At 38.8% G+C, this 17,256-nt stretch overlaps 1 protein-coding gene across 10 annotated transcripts in view; it reads right to left on the bottom strand.

Moving 5' to 3' along the window:
* Msp300 (Muscle-specific protein 300 kDa) overlaps nt 1-17,256 on the bottom strand; it is a 480,743-nt gene that overhangs the window by 162,901 nt on the left and 300,586 nt on the right. The window lies entirely within an intron of this gene.

A 17,256-nucleotide genomic window follows, 5' to 3' on the forward strand; every position in this document is an offset into this window, starting at 1 on the left:
ACAAAAGAGTTCTTAATGATTTAAAAATATGAGCATCAGAGCTACAAAATTTTTCCTACATGGTATAATACCGCACATACATATATTCAAATGTAGGTATATATGTATTTGTGTAATCGTCCGTAACCATTAATTAGTATCAGCTATGGCCTACAAAAGCACTAAGTAGCTACTCCAATTGGTCACTGTTACGATCATAATGAAAAACAAGTAAGGAAGGTTAAGTTCGGGTGTAACCGAACATTACATACTCAGTTGAGAGCTATGGTGAGAACATAAGGGAAAATAACCATGTAGGAAAATGAACCGAGGGAAACCCTGGAATGTGTTTGTATGACATGTGTATCAAATGAAAGGCATTAAAGAGTATTTTATGAGGGAGTGGGACATAGTTCTATAGGTGGACGCCATTTAGGGATATAGCCATAAAGGTGGATCAGGGTTGACTCTAGAATGCGTTTGTACGATACGGGTATCAAATGAAAGGTGTTAATGAGTATTTTAAAAGGGATTATTCCTTAGTTCCATAGGTGGACGTCGTTTCGAGATATCGCCACAAAGGTGGACCAGGGGTGACCCTAGAATTTGTTTGTACAATATGGGCATCAAACGAATGGTGTTAATGAGTATTTTAAAAGGGAGTGGGCCTTAGTCCTATATGTGGATGCCGTTTCGAAATATCGCCATAAAGGTGGACCAGGGTTGACTCTAGAATGTGTTTGTACGATATGGGTATCAAATTAAAGGTATTAATGAGAGTTTTAAAAGGGAGTGGTGGTAGTTGTATATGTGAAGGCGTTTTCCAGATATCGACCAAAATGTGGACCAGGGTGACCCAGAACATCATCTGTTGGATACCGCTAATTTATTTATATATGTAGTACCTGCCAAGATTTTAAGGGTTTTTTATTTCGCCCTGCAGAACTTTTTCATTTTCTTCTACTTAATATGGTAGGTGTCACAACCATTTTATAAAGTTTTTTCTAAAGTTATATTTCGCGTCAATAAAACAATCCAATTACCTTACCATGTTTCATCCCTTTTTTCGTATTTGGTATAGAATTATGGCATTTTTTCATTTTTCGTAATTTTCGATATCGAAAAAGTGGGCGTGGTCATAGTCGGATTTCGTTAATTTTTCATACCAAGATAAAGTGATTTCAAGTAAGCACGTGAACTAAGTTCATTAAAGATATGTCGATTTTTGCTCAAGTTATCGTGTTAACGGCCATGCGGAAGGAGAGACAGACGACTGTGTATAAAAACTGGGCGTGGCATTAACCGATTTCGCCCATTTTCACAGAAAACAGTTATCGTCATAAAATCTATGCCCCTACCAAATTTCAAAAGGATTGGTTAATTTTTGTTCGACTTATGGCGTTAAAAGTATCCTAGACAAATTAAATGAAAAAGGGCGGAGCCACGCCCATTTTGAAATTTTCCTTTATTTTTGTATTTTGTTGCACCATATCATTACTGGAGTTGAATGTTGACATAATTTACTTATATACTGTAAAGATATTAAATTTTTTGTTAAAATTTTATTTAAAAAAAAGTTTTTTTAAAAGTGGGCGTGGTCTTTCTCCGATTTTGCTAATTTTCATTAAGCTTACATATAGTAATAGATGTAACGTTTCTGCCAAATTTCATCATGATATCTTCAACGACTGCTAAATTACAGCTTGAAAAAGTTTTAAATTACCTTCTTTTAAAAGTGGGCGGTGCCACGCCCATTGTCCAAAATTTTACTAGTTTTCTATTCTGCGTCATAAGATCAACTCATCTGCCAAGTTTCGTCGCTTTATCTGTCTTTTGTAATGAATTATCACACTTTTTCGGTTTTTCGAAATTTTCGATATCGAAAAAGTGGGCGTGGTTATAGTCCGATATCGTTCATTTTAAATAGCGATCTGAGATGAGTGCTCAGGAATCTACATACCAAATTTCATCAAGATACCTCAAAATTTACTCAAGTTATCTTGTTAACGGACGGACGGACGGACGGACATGGCTCAATCAAATTTTTTTTCGATCCTGATTATTTTGATATATGGAAGGCTATATCTATCTCGATTCCTTTATATATGTACAACCAACCGTTATCCAATCAAACTTAATATACTCTGTGAACTCTGCTCAACTGAGTATAATAATAATAAAAACTTATAAAAATTCTAGTCTAATATCGTGCACCGTAAAAAGTCGAAGGTTGCTTTCCATAAAATACAAAAAATCAACAAAGAAATACTCTATTGAATTTGTGACGGAGTCTATGGTATGGCAGAACGTGTCGTTGTTGTTGTTGTTGTTGTAGGATAAGGTTGCTCCCCGAAGGCTTTGGGGAGTGTTATCGATGTGATGGTCCTTTGCCGGATACAGATCCGGTACGCTCCGGTACCACAGCACCATTAAGGTGCTAGCCCGAGCATCTCGGGAACGATTTATGTGGCCACATTAAACTTTCAGGTCATCCCCTCCCTCCCCACCCCCAAGTTCCATGAGGAGCTTGGGGTCGCCAGAGCCTCATCTGTTAGTGAAACAGGATTCGCCGCGGATAGGTGAGGTTGACAATTGGGTTTGGAGAAGCTATATACTGCGCTGGCAACCTGAAGGGTTGCGCTACACAGCCCCTTGAATCTGGTATTTTAGTCGCCTCTTACGATAGGCATACCTACCGCGGGTATATTCTAACCCCCTAACCCGTGTCGTCATCACCATGCTTATTTTTTGTGCTTTTTTAATTTCTTTAGATAAATTTCCATAAACATTTGCTTAGCTAATTTTTGTAAAAAAAAATTTAAATCACACATTTTATCTCTTTATTCACTACTATTATTATTTTTTTCTTGTTTGCCATTTTTAGAATAAACGTTATTAATCAATGAAGAGACAAGGTGTAAAATTATTTGGTTGGAGGTATACCTTCATATGTATGTACAGAGTGTGTAGTACATATACATATGTACGGTCGTATGTATGCTAAACAAAAATAATATAATATTATTAATTAGTAATGAGATGCTTGCGGTAAATTAACGCGTCAGCGGATGGTTTTTGCATCGTGACTAATCGAATAGCGTTCACCTGTTGATTTGTTGAATAGTCGAATTGTTTCTAGACAGATGAATTTGGGTTAGTTGCTATCACTATTTTGAGTGAACAGTGGTTAAACTCCAATCATGATTGCAATCTTATGATTTTATATGATATTTTTTAACTTATCAATTACTCTAAACAAAATTTAAATGCAATCTGATTACAATCAACCAATTATTTTGGAAAAATTGTATTGCAATCTATTACTACTTAATGCTTTTTTAGTTTTATACAATCAATTCGGGCAGAAAAACTATGATTGCAATCAATTATTTCAAACCGATTTGAATCTATGTCTAAGAAAATGTGATTGCTACCTTTACCTCTAAAGAGCTGTAAGACAAAGTGTCCGGTCAGTGCATGATTTTAAGAAAAATTGATTACACTAAGCAACATTTTATTGCAAGTTAATTAAATAATTAAATAGTTAAATGATTTTAGGTCCGTTATTTTTAAATAATCAGTTTTTGTAATTACATTAAAATATTTTTTTTTTTAACATCCAATATATTTTGCCAACTGTATACATAGAATACCTCTAACAAATTTTTGGGTTTTTTAAAAATAATTCATAATTAATTAAACTTAATAAACTTGGTGGGCATGGTTGGATTGCTCTTGTACTGCAACCATTTTCTTAAGAATTAATCAGTATTGAAGATCTGTGATTGACTTTCTTTTCAGGCGCGTGAAATTAGTTGGTCTTGCTGACAGGGCTAGAATGAATGGGTTGGGGTGAGTTAGAAGCCTCGTGTTGTATGAAATAGCATACTTTTTGATTTCTTCAGCTGTTGTTGGAGCCTTTAGATCCCGGTGTAGCTGGTTGTTATTCACATAGTAGGGTGCGTTTACAATCATTTTAAGGGTTTTCGATTGGAATCTTTGGAGAATTTCTATGTTTGAGTTTGCTGCAGTTCCCCAAAGTTGTATTCCATATGTCCAAATGGGTTTTATGATGGCTGAATAAAGCAGGACTATGTTATCAGCTGATAATTGTGAATTTCGGTTCATAAGCCAGTACAGATTCCTTAGTTTGATACCAACGGCTTTTCTTTTGTTGAATATGTGGGTCCTCCAAGTTAATTTTCTGTCGAGGTGCATACCAAGGTACTTTGTTTCGTCGCTTTGTGGTATATTAATATCGTTGAGTTTAACGGATGGGCAAGTGTTACATCTAGTAGTAAACGTCACTGGAGCGGATTTTGATTCATTGGATTTGATCCTCCATTCTTTCAGCCAATGGGTAATTTTATTTAAACTTCCTTGGAGCTTGAGTGAAGCCACGCTAGGGTTAGGATCAGCGGCCAGCACCGCATTATCATCGGCAAACGTGCCTATAGTGACGCCTTCTGTTATTGGGAGGGCATACGTGTAAAGTAGATAAAGTATTGGGCCCATTACATTGCCTTGCGGGTCGCCTGCTAAGCACTCATAAAGGGCAGTCTGCCGCACACCTTGTTTAATGAAGAAAAAACGATCTTTTTTTTAGGCATGATTGTATAAATAAGAAGTAGTTTATAGGGAGGGTGTATTTTGCTTTATAGAGAAGTCCGTCATGCCATTCGCGATCAAAAGCTTGTGAAATATCTAGAAAAGCAGCTGTGCAGTATTTTTGCTTTTCAAAAGCGTCGTATATTTGCTCGCTGAGTCTGCGGACCTGCTCAATTGTTCTGTGCCCTCTTCTGAAGCCAAACTGGTGATTGGGTATGATTTTACGCTCTTCTATTATGGGCAAGAGTCTTTTAAGGAAGAGAACTTCCATGACTTTTGAGACGATAGGCAGCCTACTAATAGGTCTGTAAGATGCAACTGTATCAGCTGGCTTTCCGGGTTTCAGAAACATTTTCCTCTGCGAAACTTTCCACTGTGGGGGTATGAATTGAGTTTTTAGTACTGCATTAAACAATTGTGTCAAGAATTGTATGCCTTCGAGGGGTACATTTTTTAGAATAGTGCCATTGATAAGGTCGTAGCCCGGAGCTTTTTTTGGTTTTGCAATTACGGTTTTTACCTCCGATATTGAGAATTTTTTTATGGGTGGGTCCATTTGATATGGATGACCTTAGATAGTTTCCACTTCCTTAGTTATTCTTAGTGAGGGAGGGGGGGGGGGGGGGGGGGGTTCAATATCATGCGGGGTGAATACTAGTTATAGGTGGCGTGCGAAAGTATATGATTTTTCAACATCACTTTTTGCCCATTCGTTATTCTCCATTCGTATAGGTACATTTGAGATAATTGGCCTCTTAAGCTTGCTAGTCGCTTTCCAAAGGGAGTAATCAGTTGCAGTTGTTGCATCAATATTACTGAGGTATTGTTGAATTTATCTGTTGCGCTCCATATTAAGGATGGATTTAAGTTAGTTAGTGCATTCAACCGTTTCTTGTCATCGGGATGCCGTGTTTGCTGCCACCTTTTCCGTGCGATGCGCTTTTCTTTACGATTGGATTTTACTTCGTGGTAACGCCCATGGTTTTTTGCCTGCTAAGGGTGGGAGTTGAGTTCCATGCAGCTTGTTGGATACACCTGTTAAAGTGTTCGACTGCTTCAGCCATATCTTCGTCGGGTTTCAGCGATAGTTTTAAGTCAATATTAGACGAGATCATAGATCGGAAGTACTCCCAATTAGTCCTCCGATTATAGAGGCTACAATGATTAGCTGTGGGTGTGAGATTTTTATCAATTGTTACCAGTATTGGGGAGTGGTCAGAAGACAATTCAAAGCACGATTTGCAAGTTATTTCTGAAGACGATATGCCTTTTACCACAGAGAAATCGATCAAGTCGGGTAGTTTATTTTTATCTGAGGGCCAATATGTGGGTGTTCCAGTAGAGAATGGATTTAGTTTGAGGCGGCTAATAGCCTGATATAGTTGCCTTCCTTTAGGGGTGATAAGGCAAGAGCCCCAGAAGGTGTGTTTTGCGTTGTAATCACCGCCAACAAAGAATCGATTTCCAAGAGTTTTAAAGAAATGTTCATACTCTTCCGCAGTGATAGCGTGTCTGGGTGGGTTATAGAGAGATGAGAGCGTAATTGGGCCATTCGAGTCTTCGACAGTAACATTAGTGGCTTGGATAGCATTCGTGCTATACGACTTTTCATTACAATGCTTAATACTGCTCCTTATTAGGATACCTGATCCAGCATGTGCTTTGTTATCTTGGTGTTTTGTGTGATAAAAGTTATATCTGGGGACTTCAAAGTAGCTTTTATCAGTGAAGTGGGTCTCAGATATGAGAAGTATGTCTATATTGTGGGTCTGGAGTAATGCCTTTACTTCAAGTAAATGCTTGGAAAAGTCATTGGCATTCCAGATAATGATCTTTAAGGGGCCGGGGATGAACAGTTTTTAGTAGTGAGGGTGAGAAGAAGTGTCACCATTGTTGTGATTTGCTGCATAACTTGTTTCAATAGAGCGATCATTTCTCGCATTTCACTACCATTTTGGGTTGGGGTAGATGCGTCTATGTTATTTGGGTTAGCATTGCTAGAGTTTGAGCTGAGTTGGGGCTCTCCTAAGGCTTGAGCATACGATATAGCGTTGCTGGCTGGGTTGACTTGGCTTAAAGATGCACCTTGTTATTTAGATTTATCTTTTCCATGTGAGCTAACAGTACTTGGGTGAGTTTTTTTCCTCAATGATGGGTATTTTATGCTTTGTAAGTTTGAGCTGGGTTGGGGCCCTTCTAAGGCTAGAGCGTACGATATCTTAAAATAATTGTACATTATTTCAAATAAAAAAAAAATAAATGTAAGGCGCGATAACCTCCGAAGAGATCTAAGGTCGAGCTTCTCTTCCAATTTGCGTCGTGCTCCTCTTTATTTTCCTTACAAATTGGCCGGACGGGACCTACATGTTTTATGCCGACTCCGAACGGCATCTGCAAGGCAGATGAGTTTTCACTGAGAGCTTTTCATGGCAGAAATACACCCTCGTGCTCGATCGTTTCCTCCTCAACCCGCACTTCCTACATCTTCTATCACTGACCAAGCCTAGTTTAAAGGCATGTGACGCCAGAAGGCAGTGTCCAGTCAGAATACCCGTCATGAGTCTACAGTCCTCTCTTTTTAATGATAGGAGCAACTGTGTTAGTCTAAGGCTGTAAGACCTACACATAATCTTCGACACTTTACAGCCCCCCGCTTGAACCCACGCCTTTCTCGCTTGGTCGATCATGTCCACCTCTCGCCTTCGCTTAATCTCGCCCAATCTAATTGGGACATCTACGGAGCAAGCTTCAAGGGAGGCGCCCTTTTTAGCTAGTTCGTCCGCTTTTTCATTCCCATCTATTCCCATATGCTCTGGGACCCAATATAGATGTTTGCTTCTCCCTGTCCCGATTCTCTCCAGAGACTGCTTACACTCTAACACGCATTTAGAGGTTGTGCTATGCGAGATTATTGCCTTAGTTGCTGCTTGACTGTCAATATAAAAGTTAACACGGTTGCAGCTTAAGCTATTCTCTTCCAGGGTTTCTACTGATTTGGTTACGGCTAATATTTCCGCTTGGAAAACGCTACAGTAATCCGGCAGCCTGTAGGATCTGCTTATTTCCGGATAAGCGCAGTATACCGCAGACCCTACTCCTTCCACTACTTTGGAACCATCGGTGTATACATGTATCGCCTCCTCCGCCATTTGCGCACCCTTGCGCCAACCGTCCACCTCTATTGTGGCCTTAAGATCTCCCTCGAAGCGCAGATAGGGAATCATGTAGTCTGTTCGTCTTGTGATTGATGACGCTATACTACTATGGCCATATGGTCGGCGCTCAAGCTGCCCCGAAGCACCGAGCCTGGTTGCGGTCGTTAACGCTTTGTTCTTTGCTACCAGGTCTACAGGTGGGATGTGCAAAATGGTATACAGTGCAGCCGTCGGGGTTGTTTTCAGGGCTCCCGTAATGCTAAGCATCGATAGTCTGCATACCCCCTCTAATTTTTTGAGGTATGTTGTTTTTTGTGTGGCTTTCCACCAAACAAGAACTCCATAGTATAGAATAGGGCTTACAATCGCTGTAAAAACCCAATGAGAAAGAGAGGACGATAGGCCCCACGTACACCCCAGCATTCTTTTACATGCGTAGAGTGCCGTTTGAGGCCTTCTTGACCCTCTTCTCCACGTTGAGCTTCCATGACAGCTTACTGTCTAGGATGATTCCTAAATATTTTGTGCAAGGTTTCTCCTGTAAGTTCACCCCTCCTAACTTAGGCCTGGTCCAATTTGGGACCTTGTACCTCTTTGTAAACAAGACCATATCCATCTTCTCCGTATTGACTTTCAACCCGACATTAGATGCCCAGGTATGAATATCGCGAAGCGCCTGATCCATCAAAGAACTAATCGTTGGAAGGCACTTTCCACTTATGACGTCATCTGCGTAAGCCGAAAGTTTTACGGGTCCCTCATCGAATTGCCTGAGCAGTTGGGTGATGACCAGCGTCCAAAGCAGAGGTGATAGCACCCCTCCCTGCGGCGTGCCCCTGTCCACTGATTTCGTGGCCTCGTACAATCCCCATTGTGATGTAATATTTCTGCAATTTAACATGCAGCCGATCCATCTGATTAAGGCAGGATGTACTTTAATGTAATTAAGACCATCCATAATCGCCCATTTTGCAACATTATTGAAAGCCCCGGCAATGTCCAAGAAGACTCCTAGAGCATACTCCTTATATTCCAGGGATTTCTCTATGCTTATTACCACCCTATGCAATGCGGTGTCTACCGACTTGCCTTTGGTGTACGCATGCTGTGTTGTGGAGAGCAGCTTTTAATTCACGTTGGACTTTATGTACACATCTATCAGCCTCTCAAAGGTTTTGAGCATAAATGATGTTAAGCTAATGGGTCTATAGTCTTTGGAATACATGTGACCGATCTTCCCCGCCTTTGGTAGAAAAGCTACACGAGCAGTTCTCCAAGAGTGCGGTACATGATTCAGTCGTATGCACCCATCGAATATTATTTTAAGCCATTCCACGATCGCCCTACTTGAGACTTGTAGCATGGCCGGGAATATACTATCTGGGCCCGGCGATTTAAACTTAGAAAACGTCTTCACTGCCCACTCGATCTTGGTATCGGTCACCAAGCTCGGCACTATTAGCTCCGTGATCGAAGTGTGAGTGATGTCTGCTGGCTCCTCTAAACCGTCTCCCGATGGGAAATGTGTATCGAGAAGCACCTCAAGGGATTCCACACTATTACGTGACCATTCCCCGTTCTCTTTCTTTATTAGTCCTTGGACTATGTTTCCCTTTGCTAGGACTTTTTTCAACCGTGCTGTTTCGCTGGAGCACTCTATGTCCGTACAGAAACTTTTCCATGAGTTTCTCTTCGCCCTGGTAATTTCACGCTTGTATATCCTCAGTAGATCCCTGTACTCGTCCCGACACGCTTCGCTTTCCGCGGTCTTTGCGAGCTTAAACATTTCTTTAACCTGTCTTCTTAGAAGACTCAGCTCATTGCTCCACCATGGCTGCTTTGCTTTTCCTCTGAATCTTCTTAGAGGGCAAGCTTTGTTATACGCAGTCATAAGCGTCCTTGTTAGGAATTCATTCGACTCCTGCAGTTCCTCTACATTAGCAACCTCTTTGGGTTGTCCCAGTTTTGTTTCTACATGTTTCTGGAATTTTGTCCAGTTCGTTGACCTAGGGTTTCTAAAGGTTCCTCCCTTCTCTACCCTCTTTAGGGGGATGTTGAATCTGATATACGCATGGTCGGAGAAGGATGGTCTATCAAGAACCATCCAATCATACCTTGATATATAACGCTCGGAGCTCAATGTAATATCCAGAACATTGCTGGATGTTGGACCAATGTATGTTGGGACTTTTCCCCTGTTGGCTATCTGCAAATTGGTTTGCAGGATGTAACAAAACAGAGATTCGCCTCTCTCGTTCGTATCTGCTCTTCCCCACGCATTGTGGTGCGCATTTGCATCTGCGCCTATGACCAACCGGCCTTTGCGCCCTTCCTCCTGTACTAGCCTTTTGCACTCCATCGGTGGGACCTCCGCAGCATTGGCCATGTAGCAGGACGCCACGATAAATGCCTGCTTATTCTTTTGCTCAACGGCCACCGCTACGAGATCCTCAGTGGTGTAATTAGGCAGCATATATGAATGCAGCTGTTTCCTTACCATTACTACAGCTCGCACCCGTCCTTCCGTTTGCGCGTAGTAAACGCCAAACCCGCGCGCGCTAAGTCCAGAAACCTTTCCTCCCGATGAGAGCCACGGCTCCTGGATCAGCGCCACGTCGAACGAACCCTTCTCAAGGGTTAGGAGGAGTTCGCTCGACGCCACTTTACTGTGTTGGAGGTTTATCTGTAGGACTCGCAGCACCATTGGGCTGTTTGTCCCCCTCCAGCACCTTCGTCTTGACGTCGTCGTCCTCCCCTTGCCCTTTTGGTTTAGAGTATTCGAGGCCCCCTTCAGCCTCTCGTGACTGTTGTGCAGGGTGTTCCTCTGTGCGAGTTACAGCACCATTTAGCGGTTGGTCCTCTTCTAGCACGTTCGTGGTGACGTCGGGGACCTCCACTTTCTTTTTTCCCTTAGGCTTTTTAGGTCCTTTTCGTCTTCGCCCACCTCTAGCGTGTTAGGGTTTTTATCCTCGGGACTTCTTTTCCTGAGCCGCATGTAAATTTTGCCAGTGCCAAAGGACATTTTATCAAGCTGCGTGTACAAAATATCCTCCGCCTGCTTGTTTATTTGGAAGATGTAGAACTGACCATCCTCGGTAGGCCGAGATACAATAAGTACCTTCCAATCCTGTGTCGGTATGTTCGGATTCTGATTCTGCAGAAGTCGCAGTGTATCCTCCGTCTTCATCACGCATGGTATCCATACCTTAGCTTTTGGTACCGTAGGGATTAGCGCTTTATCCACCACCTCAAACCGCGCTTTCGTGCCTTGCATTTGGAGGTTTGGGACCACTTCCTCCAGCCACCGCAAGCTCGCGATGTTGTCGCACGCTATCATCTTCACACCATTATACCATCCCCCCGAATCAAAGGTTGGAAGGGGCTTACTTGGTTGTTCCCGCATCATCTTAAGCATTAAGCTAATAAGCTCCCTTTCCACAGATTTCCACCTTTCAGTAGTCTTTTGTCCGAAAGGACTGCTACGATCAACCAGCGCCACAGTCAGTGACTGCTTTGCCACATCACTCATCTTCTCGGGAAAAGCAGGAGTCTTAGTGTTGTCTCCCTTTGGCACCTCCGAGAAAGCCGGAGTCTTAGCGTTAACTCATTTTAGCGCCTCCGAGAAAGCCGGAGTCTTAGCGTTATCTCCCTTTGGCTTATCTCCTACTTCCTTAATTGGAACTTCCCTCTGACTCGCAGCTTTCGAGGTAATTGCTACCTCGCTATTGGAGCCCATCTGTCTTACAGCTTTGGGCGTACTTGTCTTGTCTATGCGACTGCCCTGTCTCGCGGCTCTAAGACTGGGGCCTTTCTGCCTCTTGAAAGCAGGCTCGTCGCCTTCCGCCGAACGTTGCCTCTTCATTCTGCCATTCGACGCTTCTTGCTCCTCGTACCGGTTTTAGAACCGAGGGTTTCTCGCAGCAAACCTTTTGAACTGCCTTCGACCTATTTCTACCGCTTCATGGGCCCATTCCAAGCGCTCGATCTCCACTTCTGTTGGGTCGACCACTGCTCCCAAGCGTTGAACAATTCTTAGTGTTGCACGGTACTGCGAGAGAGCTCTTTTACTTCCTCTGCTCCGTACCCTTCTCCACTCTTCTACTCCGTTTTCATTTGTGTGCTTCTCCAACACGGAGTTCATTGAATCAGCACTACTCTCGCTCCCCGAGTCCGACGCATCGCTTAATTCGTATTTGTCGTCCTTGGATTGCGACTCAGTCCTCCTTACATCGTCCTTATTACAGTCAGTTAAGGAGTCGTTCATCTTGGTCGTACGACCACCTGCCCGACAAGGCGGGCTCAGCGGTCCAGTATTATATACGGGGAAAGAACCGTCCGCCACAGCAGCGCCCCTTGCTGTGGTAAGGCCATTAATACTTCCCGAGGTGACCCGGTATCGGGTAGGCTCCGTTCGAATACAGCCGAATTTATCCCCTGGCTGTAAATCGTCCAATAGGCACGGTCCGCATAACACCCTGGATTAGGTGGTTGGCAGTTCTTGGTCACCGACATCCCGCCGCCCGCGTATGAGGCGAAACGGTGTAGATGTCAGTCCTAACCAGCTCCGCCTCATAGTCGGGCGCTATGGAGTTTGGCTAAGCCCTCACACCAACGACAAGGTGCCTACCCTAGTGAGGGAATATAGTTGCCAACTTGTATTTATTTATGTGTGGTTCTCTCACTGGACTCAAATGTAAGATCACAATGCTACAGTATTTTCAAGAAAATAAAATATGTATAACTTATTTTTAATTAATAGCGCTTCTTTGCTGCTATCAGCCAGGTGTTTATTTCTCACAATAAACAGCTGTTGGCTTTGGTGGTACCACCTCGGGGAAGATTTTTTTTCAACCCACCTCAACTCGATATCCAGAGTAGAATATAAACTGGGAAATGTATTGGATATGAATTTGAAAGCTGTGCGTTTCACAAAATCTCTCAAAGGTCGAAAAATAATTTAAGAATGACATTCTACAAAATTTCAGAAAGGTTGGATAGTGATTGGAGAATGAAGTTGGATAACAACTTGATAACTATCTGTTTTAAAAATAATTACAGCATGATGCTGGCTACCAGCTCTGGAACTAGATATACTATATTTCTCTAAGGCTGAGGAATTTTTTTTCCATGTTTGTTGGGTAAACAAAATCCAACTGTTGCTATATCTACAAATTATCTAGATAACAAAAAAAAACAGTATTGTCATACAAAAAGGCTACCCCCTAACGCGGCCAAAATTGTGACTGAAAAACTGCTCAGTAGTTTAACTGGAGTTTAAATTTGACTAGAGTTTAAGTAAACTTAGTTTAAGCTTAGCGTAATCAAGTACTGAAAAACAGGGCCTTAATGATATTAAGCACAACACTAGATTACAATAAGTTAATTTCAAATTACTTTCGATTCTTGTTTTAATATGTTTGATTAACAAAAAATTTCATTGATAGCAATTATTTCTAAATTATTAAAAACCTTCCTTTCTAAAATCAAAATAGAATCATGAGCAATGCCAAACAAAAAAATTTTTTTAAATTTCTTTATACCTTTCGAACATCAATGTTTTCATCCTGGCACTACATACTGAAGCCTCTAATGGGTTAAGCTAATTAATATAAGAAATATATTTATACGATTGCATACTTATTTTTACACATACATACGCTTCAATAAAATGCTTAGCATTTGTATACTTTACTCAAACACAGTCATTTGTTTGGCAATGTCCATGAACTTCAATTTTAGCGGACGTTTACCATAAATGTAGATAAATATTTGATCGCAACCCCATTTATGAGATCATATATGTATATATGTATGTACTACATATATATGTGTCTAGCTGTCGCTACATGTGTATGTAACGAGCCGCTTAAGCTAAGCTCAGTTGAGCTAAAGGTTGGAGACAAGTGTCGCGCGTCCGCTAACAAACTAAATTTTTGGAGCAGTATACTAAACTTGAATGTCCAAAATTTGATTTACAGTCAGTCAACATACAAATAAAACAGTGGTTTTATGGAATTTTTTCTATATTGAAGGGAAAGCAACAACATCGTCACTAAAAGTCATAGAATTTAAAATGACATGAAAGAAAATTTAAAAAATTCTGAAATTTCCGTATATAGGTTTTAAACCATATCTAAAATTTTCAATATAAAAATAAGCCACGCAATAAAAAACAGTAATAAAAAATCAAAAATTATATTTTTGCAAGAATTAAAAAAAATTATATTTTTGTAAAAATTAATTTTATAAGTTTTTCCTGTCGTGGCCAGAAATAATTGTTAAAGGAGCCTAAATCGAATTTAAAATTACTAAAAATAAATTTCCCGGATAATTGTATAATTGAAAAAATTATTTTCTACATATAAATTATATATTGTAAAAATAAATTTACGAAAAATATCTAATATGCAAAGTAAATATACAAAATAAAAGACAAAAAAAAGTATCTTTATTGAAATCGATTTGCTAGTATTAAAAAATTAAACAATTATGAAAAAATTCAAAAAAAAAACGTATCTCATAAAAAAAGAAAGAAAGAGATCTAAGGCCGAGCTTCTCTTCCAATTTGCGTCGTGCTCCTCTTGATTTTCCCTACAAATTGGCCGGACGGGGCCTACATGTTTTATGCCGACTCCGAACGGCATCTGCAAGGCAGATAAGTTTTCACTGAGAGCTTTTCATGGCAGAAATACACCCGGAGCGCTTGCCAAACACTGCCGAGGGGCGACCCCGCTTAGAAAAATTTTCTTCTAATTGAAAAACCTTATTTCTAAAATTTTGATGTTGCTTTGCCCGGGGTGCGAACCCAGGGAATATAGTGTGATAGGCGGAGCACGCTACCATCACACCACGGTGGTAAGCAATATTAAAAAAAAGTTTGAAATACACAAAATTTAGAAGAGGTCTAACCAAAATATAAAAAATATAATAAATTATATAAAAAAAGTGGAAAACTTAAGAAAAGCCGTCTTTGAAAAAAATACAACCAACGAAATAAAAACATAGAAACGAAACTTAAATATGCGAATTTCTTTAAGAAAGAAGTCAAACAAAATGTAAAAAATTTTATAGAAAAACAAAAGTATTACAAAATCATAAAGAAATTCGTAATCAATATATATAAAATTCAAATTATGTATGTAGGTATAGATCGAGCGTCCTAAACGGATCGACCGATCACAACCAACTTTTGCATAACCCACTAGAAACCTTCCAAGGATGGTCATAGGCTAAACATAATATCTTATTTAATAATTTGGGAAAAATTTAAACAACGTGACATCAGGACGGACAAAGCGACAGCTGTTTCGATTATACCTTGTAAATCTCTTCAAAGCCTTTTCTCCCTGGAGTGGGATTCGAACCCGCACTCCTACCATAGTTGAAATTGTTACAACGCATTCAGCTACGTCATGCTTTAGTTGTTGTAAAGTTTTTCCCAATTGCCTTCTTTTGCATATATTAATATTTTACACATCACATACTTCGTATGTCATTATGTGTTGAAGTTATGCATGTTTGTAAGGCGGTTTCAGAGAAACTGGTATTGTTGCCGTTTTTGTTCAATTTATAGAACAACAACGAATTAACCAAATGTTGTCTGTTAGTAAGAGTTAATCGGGGATTGCCCGTATTGCTTTTAAATGTGTGAAAACATTTATTTCAAGCAATTTTTAATTTTATAATTTATTTAATAATTTGGGAAATATTTAAACAACGTGACAACGTGATTAAACATAATTGCAAAAAAACATATAAAATTAAAAAAAAAAATTGTCTTTTAAATTAGGTAGAAATGGCCGATCCGTGAGAACCTCATATGTACTAAAAGAGGTTGTCTTTCAAATTTTTTCAACCACAATACACATGAGATATGTATATAACAAAGTACATACATATGCATTTTTATTTTAAAAAAATGTTTATTTAATCAAAAACTTTTTTTGAAGAAAAAATCTTACCAATTTAAAAAAAAATAACTAAAAATAAAATTTTAGATTAAAAAAATATTTTTACTTAAATCGATTTGTGAACTGTTATAAGTTTTTAATTGAATAATAACTAAAAACATTTTAAACGATATTAAAAATTGTTTGGGAACTAAAAATCTAATCAAAATAAAATATATTTATAAAATAAGTCCCGGAAATTGAATTCGCTATAGAACTAAAGAGCTATTAAATGAGTTCAAAAAGTTTTTATTTTAATAAAAAAATTAATTTGAAAATTAAACCGAACAAATAGAAAAACTTCGAGGATCAGTAATTTCTTGCAATTATGCTATTGTTATATTTCGCAAATGAAATAATAACAAACATTTATAAAAAATTTGTATAACATTATTTTATTTAAGTATTATTGAAAAACGAAGGAAAATACTTTTAAAATTTCTTTAGCTTTTTCACTCCAAGCACACATAGGCAAAGTTTGGTTCTCGTATTTAAAGCAAAAAAAAACTTATATATTGCCTTCATTTGTTCTTCAGAACTAAGCATTCGAAAGCTGAGCAAATTTCATCACAAAAAAAAAAAAAAAAACTAATGTAAAATAGTTTTAAAAAATTTATATTTTAAAACTAAAAAAATTTTTTTATAACAAAACATCAAAGAAAAGCTTAGGTAAAAGGTTTATAAATAACAAGAACCTCTACAAAGCTATTCTAATTTAAGTACAATTTAGAGCGTTAAGAAATTTGTTTAATATTTAACGGCTATCTTTTGCTTGCATCCGTAGTCAAATTTCACTTTCCATTATTTGAGTTTCTAGCAGCCAGCTCAATTTTTTTGTTTTAGTTTTTTTTAATGTGTGCCCCTCTCAATTGTTTTCTCATAAACCCCGTGTAACGCTTCACTAGGCTGAGCTGAAGCTTCTAATTGAGGGCTTACGTCACATTTTAAATACAAATTTAATTAACAACGACAAATTCCATTTGTGACACGAAAAGCTGCTAATCTTAATGCTAAGCGGCTTCAATGAATTAACACATTTGAGTTGTAAAAATTTTGTTTGTCATTTCTTTTGTAGTTGTTGTTGTTTCAACAGCACTACAAAAATGTGATTAGCAGGGCAACCCAAAATATGCAATAGCATATTTTTTATATGAACCGTAACTATTAAACCAATCAAATATGCATACATTTCACAAAGAAATATGAAGTTTGAGCTATACTTTATATAGCATATTTTTGCATATTTTACCATAAATGCATAGTTCTGCATATTTTGCAATAAATACTTATTTTTGAGCACATTTTTCAAAAAAAAAAAATTGTATTTGCTGTTTATTTCTATCATCCAGAGCTAAAATATAAGTTTACGTAATGCAAAAAAAAAAAAGTTTCAAGGTGTATGAAAAAATATTTATAGTAAATTTTTATTCGCTGAAGCCAACGAAAGTGTTTAGCGTCTTTGACAAAAACAGGACTCAGCCGATGATTTTTCACTTTTACATTTTTAATGAAAAACGTTTGTTCGGCTTGTGTTTTGGGTTCACTTAATCGATTAGAATTTATTC

This window comes from Eurosta solidaginis, chromosome 2 (genome assembly GCF_040869045.1).
Source record: "Eurosta solidaginis isolate ZX-2024a chromosome 2, ASM4086904v1, whole genome shotgun sequence".
Classification (NCBI taxonomy): domain Eukaryota; kingdom Metazoa; phylum Arthropoda; class Insecta; order Diptera; family Tephritidae; genus Eurosta; species Eurosta solidaginis.